The following is a 15264-nucleotide window of genomic DNA, read 5'->3' on the forward strand; positions in this document are numbered from 1 at the left end:
TTGAGTATCTCTTTGAATATAATTATTGATATAGCTCTGATACTGCAAAACAAATGTTAGCACATAATACACACAACATATAATATTTATTATCATCAAAACAAACCAATCTTGGGGTCAAGATTCCTAACACGAACTCCGTGATCATATCTTGTGTTTGTGTTGGCTTTGTGTACCTCTATTTTATGCTTGTGTTTTTATATTCTTGCTTGTTTATCTCTTATATATCTCTTGTAAGAATAATTTGTTAATAAGTTTTTAAATTGGTATAAAATTAAATTAGATTAGCTTAAGATCCTAATCACCCCCCTCTAGGGTCTAACAATTGGTGTCAGAGCTTGGTGCTCTTTGATTTAAGGTCTAATCACCTTGAGTTAAAGATCCAAGTTATCTTTTTGTGCTAATCTTGTTTTGATTTTATTTGTATCTTACTTGCACATATATACATTATGGATATGCACAGTGCACCTTGTTTAGGCTATACCATCAATATTGTTCCCAGATTAGATAATTTCCCTTATGCCCAATGGTGTGTTAGATTTAAACTTTTTGTTCGATCTAGACACTTCGATTTATGGGAAATCATAGATGATGCTTATATTGTGCCTACTTCGGAGAAATCCAAGTGGAATAAAAATGATCATCGTATGTTTACCATGAATAAGATTTTGTTAGAATTTTTACATAATGCGTTGGATTCATCTATGTCTAACGAACTTGATTCTTTTGATAGTGCTTATACATTTATGGAAACTTATAGAAGCACATCAAGGGAATTTGGAGGCGATCCGACAAGCTTTGGAGGATTCCGCTTCTAGTTCATGTGGAGCTTCATTTTCATGCACACGGTCACTAGGCGATAGCCCTAGTGTGGTAAGCGAGTCCGAATCTGAATATGAATTATCTTTTGATGAACTCGCCTGTGCTAGTAAAAGATTATTGCATGCCTATAACAAATTGCATAAAAATTTTATTGACTTACAAAGCAAGCATGAATGTTTAAAATCTGATCATGAGAAGTTATCTTCCAAATTGATATCATTTCTCAAGAGAATGATGCTCTTAAAGAAAATAATGATAAGCTAAATTTGAAAAATAATAATTTGAAATTGGATATTGCTAACTTGACTCATGACAAAAATAATATCATGTTAGAAGTAAAGAACATACAAAATGATATTGTTTCTTTTATAAATAACTATTTATGTTCTACTTCTAATAAAAATGTATATGTGCCTAAAAATGAAGAATTGAATCTTGTGAATAAACACATTTTATCTTTAGATTCTACTTTGAAAACATGCATTAATAATCATAAGAGGCTTATGGATATGTGTGCCAAGTCTAAGTCATCATCCACTCATTATGCACACATATATAACAAAGTTTACAAGTGCTCTATTTGCGGCCGTAAAGGCCATATAGCTAAATTTTGCTATGATGCACACAAATATAAAAATGTCAATGCTCCTTGTGCATCTCATCAAGTTTATTCATCACATGTACACACACATGCACCAATTGTTCATCATAAGCATGCTCATGTGTATAAATGTGATTATTGTGGTCGATTTGGTCATTTGGCCAAATATTATTTTGATTTGAAATATAAATCTCATTTGTCAAATGTTTCTAGTAGACCACATGTTTTTAAATGTAATGTTTGTGGTAGGTTTGGACATCTTGCTAAATTTTATTTCGATGTGCAAAAAGCTCCTATTTTGTAAAATGTTCCAAAAAGACCACCTTTGTTTAATGAGGTTTCCCATTTGCAAAATGAATTTAAAAGACAATATTTATTTGCAAATGATTTTCGTACACACTCACTTGGTCAACACAAATCTTCTCACTCTTTTCATTGCACGAATTGCAATCGAAAGGGTCATTTGAATGAATATTGTTTTGACCGCGTTCGTGCACCACATGCGCCCAAATGAGTTCATAACCCTAGGGTCTTGAGTTTAAAAGATGGGTGTCATGTCCCAAATTCTTTCGGCACCAAAAACACTTGGGTTCCTTTACAAATTTAATTTGAGTTCCTTCAATCTTTTGTTGTTTTGTTTTATGATAAGTGTTTGAAACTATTTTCTTGTGGAATACTACACACGTGAATTTTTTTCTTTTTCAATTTTGAGACATGGTTGACATGTGGTTTTATAAACATGTGGTCGCTTTGGTCATTTGGCTAAATATTGTTTTGATTTGAAATATAAATCTCATTTGCCAAATGTTTCTAGTAGACCACATGTTTTTAAATGTAATGTTTGTGGTAGGTTTGGACATCTTGCTAAATTTTGTTTTGATGTGCAAAAAGCTCCTATTTTGCAAAATGTTCCAAAAAGACCACCTTTGTTTAACGAGGTTTCTCATTTGCAAAATGAATTTAAAAGACAATCTTTATTTGCAAATGATTTTCGTGCACACTCACTTGGTCAACACAAATCTTCTCACTCTTTTCATTGCACGAATTACAATCGAAAGGGTCATTTGAATGAATATTGTTTTGACCGTGTTCGTGCACCACATGCGCCCAAATGAGTTCATAACCCTAGGGTCTTGAATTTAAAAGATGGGTGTCATGTCCCAAATTCTTTCGGCACCAAAAACACTTGAGTTCCTTTACAAATTTAATTTGAGTTCCTTCAATCTTTTGTTGTTTTGTTTTATGATAAGTGTTTGAAACTATTTTCTTGTGGAATACTACACACGTGAATTTTTTTCTTTTTCAATTTTGAGACATGGTTGACATGTGGTTTTATAAACATAATTAAGTATAAAAATTCTTCAAACAAATGACAGATTATATTTAATAACTGGTTTTCAGGCTCTTAGTCGACTTATTGGTCGACTTATTAGTCGACTCATAGGTCGACTTATTAGTCGACTTAAGGCTACTGATTTTCGGGTCTGAGTTGTTTTTCTTATCGGATGCAGTTTGCTATTCTTTCTACATACATTGCTTCTGAAAAGATTAATTGAATTGCTCCGCTTGAAATTTCTGATGTTTGCTATTCTTTCTACATACATTGCTTCCAGCTTTATCCATAATTACTATTCATTTGCTTTCCATGCGTTTTATCATTCAATTGGATCATTGAGGATCAGATCTAGGCATGCCAACAAAGAAACAACTCCGTCCAAATTAACATTTTGAAATAGGTGCGCAGATTAAATGAACAGCGGACAATGATGTTAGATAATGAGTTCTCTATTTGGATGGCTGTGGTTGTTCTCAGTAGCTTTAGGGAAACTTGGGGTTGTTAGTCCATGAATTGTGCAGGAACTTGGCATCATAACAGCACAGATCAGGTTTAAAGGTACATACCATCAAAATAACAACTGAGCCTTGTCCAATGCTTATGAAGAAGCTTACGTCCAAATCAATAGATAATATGTTTATATAAGTTGTTTGCCAACATTAAATGAAAACAAGCAAGCACTGATAAATTCTGAGACATTCTCCTCTTCAATCTCTCAGACATTGATCAATAGCCAAGGGGAGCCGTAGATAGGAGTAACGACAGACTTCACTTGCAGTTACTTTCTGGAGACCATCCATTCCAAAGTCTTTCCCAAAGCCACTCATCTTAAACCCACCAAAAGGAATGTCATTGTCCAAAGCAAAGTAACAGTTGATCCAGATGGTTCCTACTCGAACTGATCTCGATACTCTGTTGGCTGTGTTCATGTCTTTGGTCAGTATGCCTGCACCTAACACATACCTTGTGCTGTTGGCTTTCTCAATTGCCTCCTCAATTGTCCTGATTCAAGGAAAATAGTGCGTAAGACAAAGTTCAAATGCATCCCTGTTGTCTATTTTGTTTGGCGATCCTTTTTTCCCCCCTGAACATTTGCGCAAAAAGATCAAATGTGATGCCGATGAAAGAGTAAAGGGATATTTACTTGAACTTCATGAGAGACATAACGGGCCCAAATATTTCATCCTGAGCTATCTTCATCTCCTCCTGCGATAAGGATTTAGCACAGTGAGGACATCATATGGAAAATATTTAGTTATTCAGCTGTTAAGTTAGTAGTTGCATTGTCTTACCTTGACATCAGTAAAGATCGTGGGCTTGATGTATCGCCCTTTTTCTCCACAAGGCTTTCCTCCTGTCAGCAATGTAGCCCCTTCTCTCTTTCCAAGATCTATGTAGTTTAGTACTCTCTCGAACTGTACTTTGTCAATCTGGAGAAGTCGCAAAAAAGGAAAAAAAGAAAAAAAAAAAATCCAGGGATCTTTCTGAGTAAACTTGTAGAGAAGCTAAGCACAAGCCATAGTTTGTTTTGAGAAACTATCATCAGTTTCTTTGCTTGTGTTTCATTGAACTAGAGGTAGGGCCCTTTCTTGTGCGAGAAAAAGAAGGATACCTGAGGCCTTTGCTGAACATTAGGATTGAAAGGGTCTCCAACAACCCAGCTCTTGGCTTTCTATGCTATTTTCTTCACAAAATCATCATAAATTCCATCTTGAACATAAATCCTAGTGCCCGCCACACAAATTTCTCCCTAATATTTTCAAACAGACACGGAGTTTCAGTTGAGATAAACAAGAAAAGCACAAGTAAATGTTGTCGGAAAAGATAAATACCTTGTTGGAGAATGTTGTGATCCTCACAAGATCTACAGCCATGTCCACATCTGCATCATCAAAGACGATGACAGGGGACGTACCTCCGAGTTCAAGTGACACATGCTTCAGATTACTCTTAGCTGCCGCTTCCATTACTAGGCGTCCTACTTCAGTTGATCCAGTAAAACTAATCTGAAACACGTTAAAGTTTGTTGCTCTGATAAACTTTGAAATGGAGTCAGATTGGTTTATGAATGACTATGGCATCTACTTGTTGAATGATAACTGAAAGTATATTATACGAAATGTGACAAGCATGACATAGATTTAACCCTTGGTCTGATCAAATTTAGCAAAGGCAGGTATAAGATACCTAAAATCCTGCCTTTTTTTTTCACAGAAACCATCTTTAATATAGGGCGAAAATACGAACACCTTCAATTGATTCAGAAAACAACTTTACAGGGGTTTCGAAAGCGATCAACCACTTTGACCAATTTTTCAGTAAAATGTCGATTCAAATCCCCAAAATGCCATTTCAACACGCATGTCAGGCACGTGACATGATCTTAAACTATAAAGTATGCAAATATTGTTAGAATTGGGGATGGAAACCAACCTCCGCCGGCGACGAGGAGCTCCGACGAGCTCGGAGATGACGCAGGCGAGGTCGACGACGAAACCCCAGGCGAACGCGACCCTCGGTTGATGGAGAACGCGACCCTCGTTTGGGGCGAATCCGACCTCGGCGTTTTGGCCCGACCCTCGCGTTCGAGCGCTCCGACCATCGCGTCCCTCGACGACCCTCGCGTCCAGGCACTCCGACATCCGCGTTTTTGGGCGGGCGCTGTTGATTATTAACACTGTAGCTACAGTGTTTATCTGAGAAATCTCAGTTTTGAGATACGCTCCTAAATTGTAATTTCTTGTTTAATTAATAAGAAATTATCTGTGTGGCTCCCGAGGACGTAGGCAGTTGCCGAACCTCGTTAAATCTTGGTGTACTTTTTTCTATACTGCGTTTCTGTTGCATTAGGGGTTTCAGCGTTAAATTCCCAACAACTGGTATCAGAGCGTGAAACGATCTAGAGGAAGTCAGACTCAAGTGGGAGCCATGGCCACAGATGAAGAAAAGCTGAGACTTGAGAAATTTGATGGAACAGATTTCGGATTCTGGAAAATGCAGATAGAGGATTATCTGTATCAGAAAAATCTGTATCAACCACTATGGGGGAAGAAGCCAGATTCTATGAAGGCGGATGAGTGGAACCTTCTAGATAGACAAGCCCTCGGAGTTATCAGATTGACGTTGACTCGCAATGTTACGTTCAACATAGCAAAGGAGAAGATCACGGCAGGTCTTATGGCAGCTCTCTCAAATATGTATGAGAAGCCATCAGCCGCGAACAAAGTTCATTTGATGCGGTGGTTATTCAATCTGAAAATGGCGGAAGGCGCGTCAGTAGCACAACACCTCAATGAACTTAATACGGTTACAACCCAATTGAGTTCAGTTGAGATTGAGTTTGATGAAGAAGTTCGGGCGTTGATATTGTTGTCTTCCCTACCAGAGAGTTGGAATGCTACAGTCACAGCTGTGAGTAGCTCGTCGGGAAAGAAAAAGTTGAAGTTCGGCGACGTTCGTGATTTGGTTCTCAGTGAGGAGATCCGACGGAGAGAAACGGGTGAAGCTACAACCTCTTCAGTATTGCATACAGAGTCAAGAGGTAGAAATTCAACCAGAGGAAACGGACGAGGAAAATCAAACTTCAGAGGTAGATCAAAGGACAGGAGGTCCAAATCAAGGAATCCAAGCAACAGCTCGAAGGCTATCGAGTGTTGGAATTGTGGAAAGACCGAGCATTACAAGAATCAGTGCAAGAGTGCACAGAAGGAGAAAGAGGCGAAGGCAGAGGTGAATGTCACCCCCACCTCAGGAGGAGACGACGCATTGATATGCTCTTTAGAGAGCAATGAGGAATCTTGGGTGTTAGATTCAGGAGCGTCGTTCCTGCTACCTCTCAGAAAGAATTCTTCGAGAAGTATACCCCCGTAAATCTTGGATACGTATATCTTGGTGATGATCAACCATGTGCTATTGTGGGCAAAGACGTGGTGAAAATTAAGTTGAATGGGTCTGTATGGGAGCTGAAGGTGTGAGGCATATTCCCGACCTGAGAAAGAATTTAATATCCGTAGGCCAGTTGGCTGGCGAAGGATATACCACGACCTTCCACGAAGATGATTGGAAGATCTCAAAGGGCGCAATGACGATTGCCCGATGCAGGAAGACTGGTACCCTATATATGACAGCAGATGCACGTTGTTCGATCTCAGTTGCAGCAGGCAATGAGACTTCAAAGCTGTGGCACCAGAGACTCGGTCATATGAGTGAGAAGGGGATGAAAATCATGCACACAAAGGGTAAACTCCCAGGATTGCAGTCAGTGGAGATGGATATGTGTGAAGAATGTATACTTGGAAAGCAGAAGAGAGTCAGCTTTCAGACAAGTAGCAGAACCCCTAGGAAAGAGAAGCTAGAGCTCGTTCACTCAGATGTGTGGGGACCAACAACCACCGCGTCCATTGGTGGAAAACACTACTTCGTGACTTTTATCGATGATCACTCTCGGAAAGTGTGGGTCTACTTTCTGAAGCATAAGTCAGAAGTATTTGAGGCTTTCAGGAGATGGAAAGCTATGGTCGAGAATGAGACCGGTCTGAGAATAAAGAAGCTCAGGACCGACAATGGCGGTGAGTATGAAGACACCGGATTCAAGAAGTTCTGCTATGAGCACGGGATCAGAATGGAGAGAACCGTGCCCGGCACGCCTCAGCAAAATGGTGTAGCTGAGCGGATGAACCGAACGTTGACGGAGAGAGCCAGAAGCATTCGGGTACAGTCAGGCCTACCGAAGCAGTTCTGGGCAGAATCGGTAAACACAGCAGCTTACTTGATCAACCGAGGTCCATCGGTTCCATTGGAGCACAGAATACCAGAGGAGGTATGGTGCGGAAAGGAGGTAAAACTCTCACATCTTAAAGTTTTCGGTTGTGTAGCTTACGTGCATATTAGTGATCAAGGTAGGAATAAGCTTGATCCCAAGTCAAAGAAATGCACTTTCATCGGCTATGGTGAAGATGAGTTCGGCTACCGCATTTGGGACAACGAAAACAAGAAGGTGATCCGGAGCAGAGATGTGATATTCAACGAGAAGGTGATGTACAAGGACATGCACAAGACTGACGACTCAGAGAGCGAGTCCACATTTATAGATGCAGATGATGTCCCGAGTAACCTCTCGGAAGAACCCAATGCAGAGGGTCCTCAGCAAGAAGAGCCTGTTGGACAAGATGGTGCGCAGGAGCCCGACGCACCAGCTCCGATATTAAGAAGATCTTCTCGTCCTCCTGTACCCAACAGGAGATACATGAACTATCTGTTGTTGACAGATGGTGGGGAGCCTAAAAGCTTTGATGAAGCTTGTCAGTGTGGAGATGCGAGCAAGTGGGAGCTTGCCATGAAAGATGAGATGAAGTCTCTCATCTCAAACCAGACGTGGGAACTAGCTGAGTTGCCTACGGGTAAGAAGGCACTCCATAACAAATGGGTGTACCGGGTGAAAGAGGAGCAGAATGGTTCCAGAAGATATAAAGCCCGGCTAGTTATCAAAGGTTTCCAGCAGAAGGAAGGAATTGACTACACCGATATTTTCGCTCCCGTGGTGAAGCTAAATACTATCAGGACCGTGATGAGTATTGTAGCAATTGAAGATCTTCATCTCGAGCAGTTAGACGTGAAGACGGCGTTTCTTCACGGAGATCTAGAAGAGGAGATATACATGCACCAGCCAGAAGGTTTCTCAGAAGAAAAGAAGAAGAACCTGGTGTGCAGACTCAAGAAGAGCTTGTATGGCCTGAAACAAGCCCCAAGACAGTGGTACAAGAAGTTTGACGGCTTTATGCACAAGGAAGGTTTCCAGAAGTGCAACGCCGACCACTGTTGCTATTTCAAAAGATATCAGTCCAGCTATATCATCCTACTGCTGTATGTTGATGATATGTTGGTTGCATGATCAGATATGGAGGATATCAAGAGTTTGAAGCAGCAGCTGTCAAAAGAGTTTGACATGAAGGACTTGGGTCCAGCGAAGAAGATCCTTGGAATGCAAATCACGAGAGATAAGAAGAGAGGTCTCTTGCAGTTATCTCAGACGGAGTACATCAACCGTGTTTTGCAGAGATTCAACATGGGCGATGCCAAGCCTGTGAGCACACCCTTGGCCAGCCATTTTCGTTTATCGAAGGATCAGTCTCCTCAGTCAGAAGAAGAGAAAGAGAGTATGGCTCAGGTACCTTACGCCTCAGCTATCGGAAGCTTGATGTACGCTATGGTCTGTACGAGACCAGACATTGGCCATGCAGTGGGAGTGGTCAGCCGGTTTATGTCGAATCCAGGAAAAGCTCATTGGGAAGCGGTCAAGTGGATTCTGAGATATCTACGAGGCACCACACAGAAGTGTTTGCACTTTGGTAAGGGAGAGGTAGAAGTGCAAGGGTACGTAGATGCAGACTTTGGAGGTGAAGTTGATCACCGAAGAAGCACCACCGGCTATGTATTCACCGTTGGAACTACAGCTGTTAGTTGGATGTCACAGGTACAGAAGATCGTTACCCTATCCACTACAGAAGCTGAGTATGTTGCAGTGACTGAAGCCAGTAAAGAGATGATATGGCTTCAAGGTTTGTTGACAGAGCTGGGATTCAAACAGGAGAAGAATGTTTTGCACAGTGACAGCCAGAGTGCGATACACTTGGCGAAGAATTCAGCATTTCATTCCAGAACGAAGCATATTGCGCTTCAGTACCACTTCATCAGATCCCTGTTGGAAGATGATGTGTTAAAACTGGAAAAGATTCCAGGAAGTAAGAATCCAGCAGACATGTTAACAAAGACGGTAACTGTTCAGAAACTTGAGTTGTGCGCAACTTCAGTTGGCCTTCATGCATAGATGATGAAGGCGGAGCCACACAGGAGAGGAGCTTGATGAGATAGCATGTTGACGTCGGTTTGGTCTCCAAGTGGGAGATTGTTAGAATTGGGGGTGGAAACCAACCTCCGCCGGCGACGAGGAGCTCCGACGAGCTCAGAGATGACGCAGGTGAGGTCGACGGCGAAACCCCAGGCGAACGCGACCCTCGGTTGATGGAGAACGCGACCCTCGTTTGGGGCCCCCCGATGCCCTAGTTTTGCTGCTCTTCCCCTTTCTCTCTCTGTTCGATTCCAGGCAGCGGCGACGAAATTTTTCTCCTTTCGTTTCTCTTTGATCTCCAACACCTCTCACGTGATTGAAAGGGGGGATTTAAAGAAGAGGAAATTAGAGAGAGAGAGAGAGAGAGAGAGAGAGAGAGAGAGAGAGAGAGAGAGAGAGAGAGAGAGAGAGAATTAAAGAGGGTTTTATCTGTGGAACATTAATTATTCTCAAGAGAGAATTGAAAGGGTTTATTCCCTTTAATTATTAACACTGTAGCTACAGTGTTCAATTTGAGAGATCCCAGTTTAGGGATTTGCTCTTGATTTGTAATTTCTTGTTAGATTAATAAGAAATTGATTGTGTGGCTCCCGAGGACGTAGGCAGTTGCCGAACCTCGTAAATCTTGGTGTACTTTTTTTCTATTCTGCGTTTCCGTTGCATTAGGGATTTCGGCGTTAAATTCCCAACAAATATCAACTCATCCGCGTGTGTTTTTAAGGTCATTTTAGGGATTTTAATCGGCGTTTTACCTGAAAATAACTCAAGGTGGTTGATCGATATCGAAACCCCCTTTAAACGCGTTTTCTGCATTAATTGAACTTTAACGATGGCTTTCTCATATTTTGACCCTATTTTAAACGTGATTTTTTGTGGAAAAAACACTGAAATTTTGAAATCAAACTTAATCCAGTATGTGGTATATTTTGGTGTCACTGACCTTGTCGACGTCCATATGAGAACAAAGGGCAGCACCCGCTTAATGGCCAAAACCTGTAATGACGTTAAGGACACCATCAGGAATACCAGCCTGCAGCTTAGAAACTATAGCAAATTAGTATACATCATTTAAAGCAACTATTCATAGTATTAATAAGCATTTACCTCTCAATACCAGAGAAAGATTGGGTACATCAAACTTTTTCAAGTAATTATTGTATATGGAGGGTTCTGTCTGTACATAGGTTACGGTTGCATACATTTAAACATAAAAAGCCGTATACACTTAGAATTTATAGCCACACGCATTATCTGCCATGCCATACTGATTTCAACCAAACAAGTCCATAATTTTCGAGTACTAAAATGAACTTTGACATTCTAATACCACGAAATTAGAGAAAAATACAATAGGCACAAACTTTACTTCTTTTCCAATTGAGCACAGAGAAGTGCGGATAGAGGATTTTGCTCAGCAGGCTTCATAACCACGGTGCATCCAGCAGCTAGAACAGGGCTAACCTTCATGAAGAACAGGCTGCAGGCTTGGAAATTCCACGGTATAATAAGCCCAACAACTCTGATAGGCTCCTTTAAAGTGTACCCAAGGAACTCTCCTGACATTTTTGATGTCTCTCCATGGATTTTATCTGCTGCACCTGCGTAATATCTGAGCGTATTCACTGCAGCGGGAATATCCATGGCCTTACCCACTGCAAGTAATTTTCCTCCGTCTAGACTATCGAGTTTGGCCACTTCTTCTACGTTAATTTGTTCAAGCAAATTGGCAAATGTCATCATAATTCTTCCCCTCTCCTACAAGCAGAACTCAAATTAGAGAAGTTTAGGCAGTGATTTTTGTATAGGGATTCGTCTTGCGGGTAAAAGTATGCAATTCTCTTACAAAACCAGACATTCGAGGCCACTTCCCATGATCAAAGGCTTCTCTTGCAGCCGTCACGGCCAAATTTATGTCTTCCTTATCACCTTCTTCAACGTTTGCCATCACATCTCCTGTGCGTGGATCTCTCGTCTCAAATGTTTTTCCTGTTATAATTAGCACATTTTGAAAAATCTAATGAGAAATAAAACAAGGATATTTGCAGTATATCGTGATGTCGAAGTAAAGATCTTTCCGACTGTAAAACCTTGTTGCATACAATTTCAGTTTTACTATTTGGCCTATTCTTTTAATTTCATGGAAGTAGTATAGTTCTAGTTGTCTCTTTTAATTCTGCTTTTAGGCTTCCCTGGCTTCTCTTTTAGACCTTTTTTCTAAAGAACAGAGAATATTGATTACCACATGATTGTGTCGAGGGCTGATTCTTTCACCACAAACCTCACTCGAACCCGTGCGGCACTTTTCCCTCACTAGAATGACTAAGTCAGCCTAATCCCTCAAACACTCACTCAAGAGAAGGGAAGAGTGACTAAGTGCCGCACGGGTTCGAGTGAGGTTTGTGGTGAAAGAATCAGCCTGTGACAATTGCAGAAAGTAAGCCTACTACCCAACTCTTGCACAACATAATTACAAGACCTGTACCCTGATAAGAATGATGAAGTCAGCATATTTGATAAGAACTCCTGTAATAATACAACTTGTGGTTTGCAAATCGGAATGTACGGTGCCAACCAACATATTTAGTGACCTATTAGGCTAGCTCATGTTAAAAATCTCATCTCACTATCTTATTTTATCATTTTACTATATCTATTCCTTTATACAAATAGGAGGATCAGAGAATTCCTATTCATGCTACAGTAAATTAAACAGTCGGTTTATCACTGTAGCACATTGCAGCGCTGAACCAATTGCAAAAACCTGAAATACTGTAGCAATTCGAGGACCGTTATGAACAGCAACACCATTACTGTAGCACTTTCAAAATGCGAGATACTTTAGCACTTCAAAAACTTACTGTACCATTTAAGAAACATGATTATTATAGCATGAAAAAATTTATCGTCGTGCTTTGCACGGACGGCAAACTGTATATTTTTATAGTAGGGTTAGACTTCGCTGGCGTGGATGTGTTGTGTGTGCGCGCGCGTGATATGTAGAATAATGAAAATACCCATTATTCTCATGTTATAAGCACACATAATGGGGGTCAACATGCATGAGTGGAGCTAGGGCACAAAAACACAACTACTACAGCAGCTTATATGCGATGATCACGAAGATTCGGAATGCTCCACGAGTGGGACCCGTTGTTATTGTTTGTCATGGGTGGTTGCCCCCAAGAGCCCCCATTGTCATTGTTTGCTATGGGTGTGATGTAAACACTCTTGTCTGATTAAGCATTGAAAATTCTAGAAATTAAGATACCTACTGCCTAGTTCAAACAAAAATAATGTAAATAAGAAAAACCAAGAAAATAACCAATAATGTGGTCCAATGCAGATTAAATTAATACCATGACGCATACTAGCTTCCCAAATATTTGTATACAATTAATATTAGTGGTCAAAGATAATGCATCTATTGTTTGTGTCCATGATTTGGATGCTTAACTACCCATATTCGATTAGCTAGGAACAAAGTGTAGATTTATTCAATAATACTACTTTTAACAACAAAGATACATTAACATGGAAGTAGGATTTAGAAATTTATATGACGTTCTTTCTTTTTCAAATTTTGAAAAAGAGAGAAAAAAACCCTTGAAGCAGAGGAATGCAGACAGAGTTCCATTTAATTTAAAAGAAGCAAAAGCAATTTTCTTACAAAAATTTATGCTCTAATAAGAAGAAATTTCTTGCACTCTTTTATTTACACCAAGAAAAATCTTTACTTTCACAGAGGATACATGATCTATGTCCACAGTATGAATTCTCAAAATATATTAAAGCGCTCTCCCACTTGACCAAATCAACAAAGTGATATGCCTCCCATTATCCATGAGATCAGATGTTTCTCCTTAATATTACTCACACTATCCGTAGATAATAACTCTTATTTCATTATTCATAAAATTTTACTTGGACTTATTTAATCCTAAGTCCCATCAAACTTACATGTTTGATAAAAGATTCCGCTGATATTCCTTTTGTCAAAGGATCAACAATCATATCTGTCGTAGGGATATAAGTCACTTTGACTTCTTACTTTTCTACAATATCTCGAATATAGTGATACTGGATCTCAATATGTTTTCCTTTGGAGCTATTCACGCTACTATTGATTAAGCTAATTATTGCTTGATTATCACAATAAATATCAATAGGTCCTTCTAACAAATTGATATCAAGATCAATCAAAAACCGTCTTATCCAGACAGCATGTGTAGTTACCATACTGTAAGCTATATATTCAGCTTCTTGCGTATATCTAGCAACACATCATTGTTTCTTGCTACTTCAAGAAACATCTCCTCCTCCAACGATGAATAAGTATCCCGAAATGGACTTTTCATCATCTTTATCACCTCCGAAATCAGCATCGGAATAACCGAGAAGTTTAAGCAAATCGGTTTGATAAACTAATCTATGAGTCAATGTACCTCTAATATACTTCATAATCCTTTTAACAGCTTCTTAATATGCTGGTCCTGGATTACTTTGATATCGACTGACTAGACTCACAACATAAGCTATAATAGGTCTGATGCACAACATTGCATACATCAAACTTCCAATTGCTTCAGCATAAGGAACATCTAATGACTTATGTCCATCTTTAATGTTTTGCTCTTTACATAATCTCTTTCCCATAACCAATGGAGTTGGCGTCGGATTGGAATTCTCCATTCCAAACCTTTTAAGAACTGATCTTAAATATTTTTCTTGATTTAAACTTAGCATTCTAGACTTTCTATCTTGAATTATCTAAATTCCAAGAATATATAGTGCATCTCTCATGTCTTTCATCTCAAAATTTTCGCTGAGATCTACCTTGATTTTATTCAACATTTCTATGTCATTTCCAACGAGCAATATATCATCCAACGAGGAAAAACTTTGGAGTTACAATCTCTCTTTATAAGGAGAAACTCTCTCTATTTTTCTCTCTCTCTTCTATATGTGGAGTTGTTTCTATGATGATTTTTTCCTGAAGAATTTTGGGCCTATTTATAGTGGTTGGGAAAACACTATTCCTAATTTTATAACATTTTTTCTTTTACTGTGCCAACCTTTCGGTGCCCGTTTACACTTTCGGTGCATTTATTTTTGCGAGGTACACCACCTTTTTGTTTGTCCACAGTTGCTGTAGTCAGCAATTACGGCTGACAAAGCAGAAAAGTAAAACAAAGAGGGAATATATATACAAATAAATAAGGGATCATGACCTAGATATAATAATAAGAAGGGAAAAGAATTATAGCCGAGACAGCATCGACGAATTGCCCATTGATGAAGAGCTTGGTGAATTTAATCTCTGGCATCTTGAAGCTTTCTCCACCATTGCAATCAACAGCCATCTTGAGACAGAAAGCGAAAGGGAGATGGTGTGAATTGAGGAAGAAAATGAAATGAGAGTGGTTTGCGTTTTGGTTGGCATATTGTTCGGTTATTTACATAGAATACATTAAGACAAAATAATTTTCGGGTAAAATTCTAGGATAAATTACAATAAACCCCAAGAACTTTCAGAATTTAGCAAAAAAGCCCGAATAAGTTTTTGCATTTTGCGGATAACCTCCATAAATTATAACCAAAAAGCAACAAAAAAGGGGCATTTTGGAAGTTATTGGGGGCTTAGTGTGTTTACCCAAAAGA

At 39.5% G+C, this 15264-nt stretch overlaps 1 pseudogene; it reads right to left on the bottom strand.

Annotated features, from left to right (window-relative positions):
- Nucleotides 3475–14966, bottom strand: LOC109820836 (annotated as a pseudogene).

The sequence above is a fragment of the Asparagus officinalis genome, chromosome 8 (assembly GCF_001876935.1).
Source record: "Asparagus officinalis chromosome 8, Aspof.V1, whole genome shotgun sequence".
Classification (NCBI taxonomy): Eukaryota; Viridiplantae; Streptophyta; class Magnoliopsida; order Asparagales; family Asparagaceae; genus Asparagus; species Asparagus officinalis.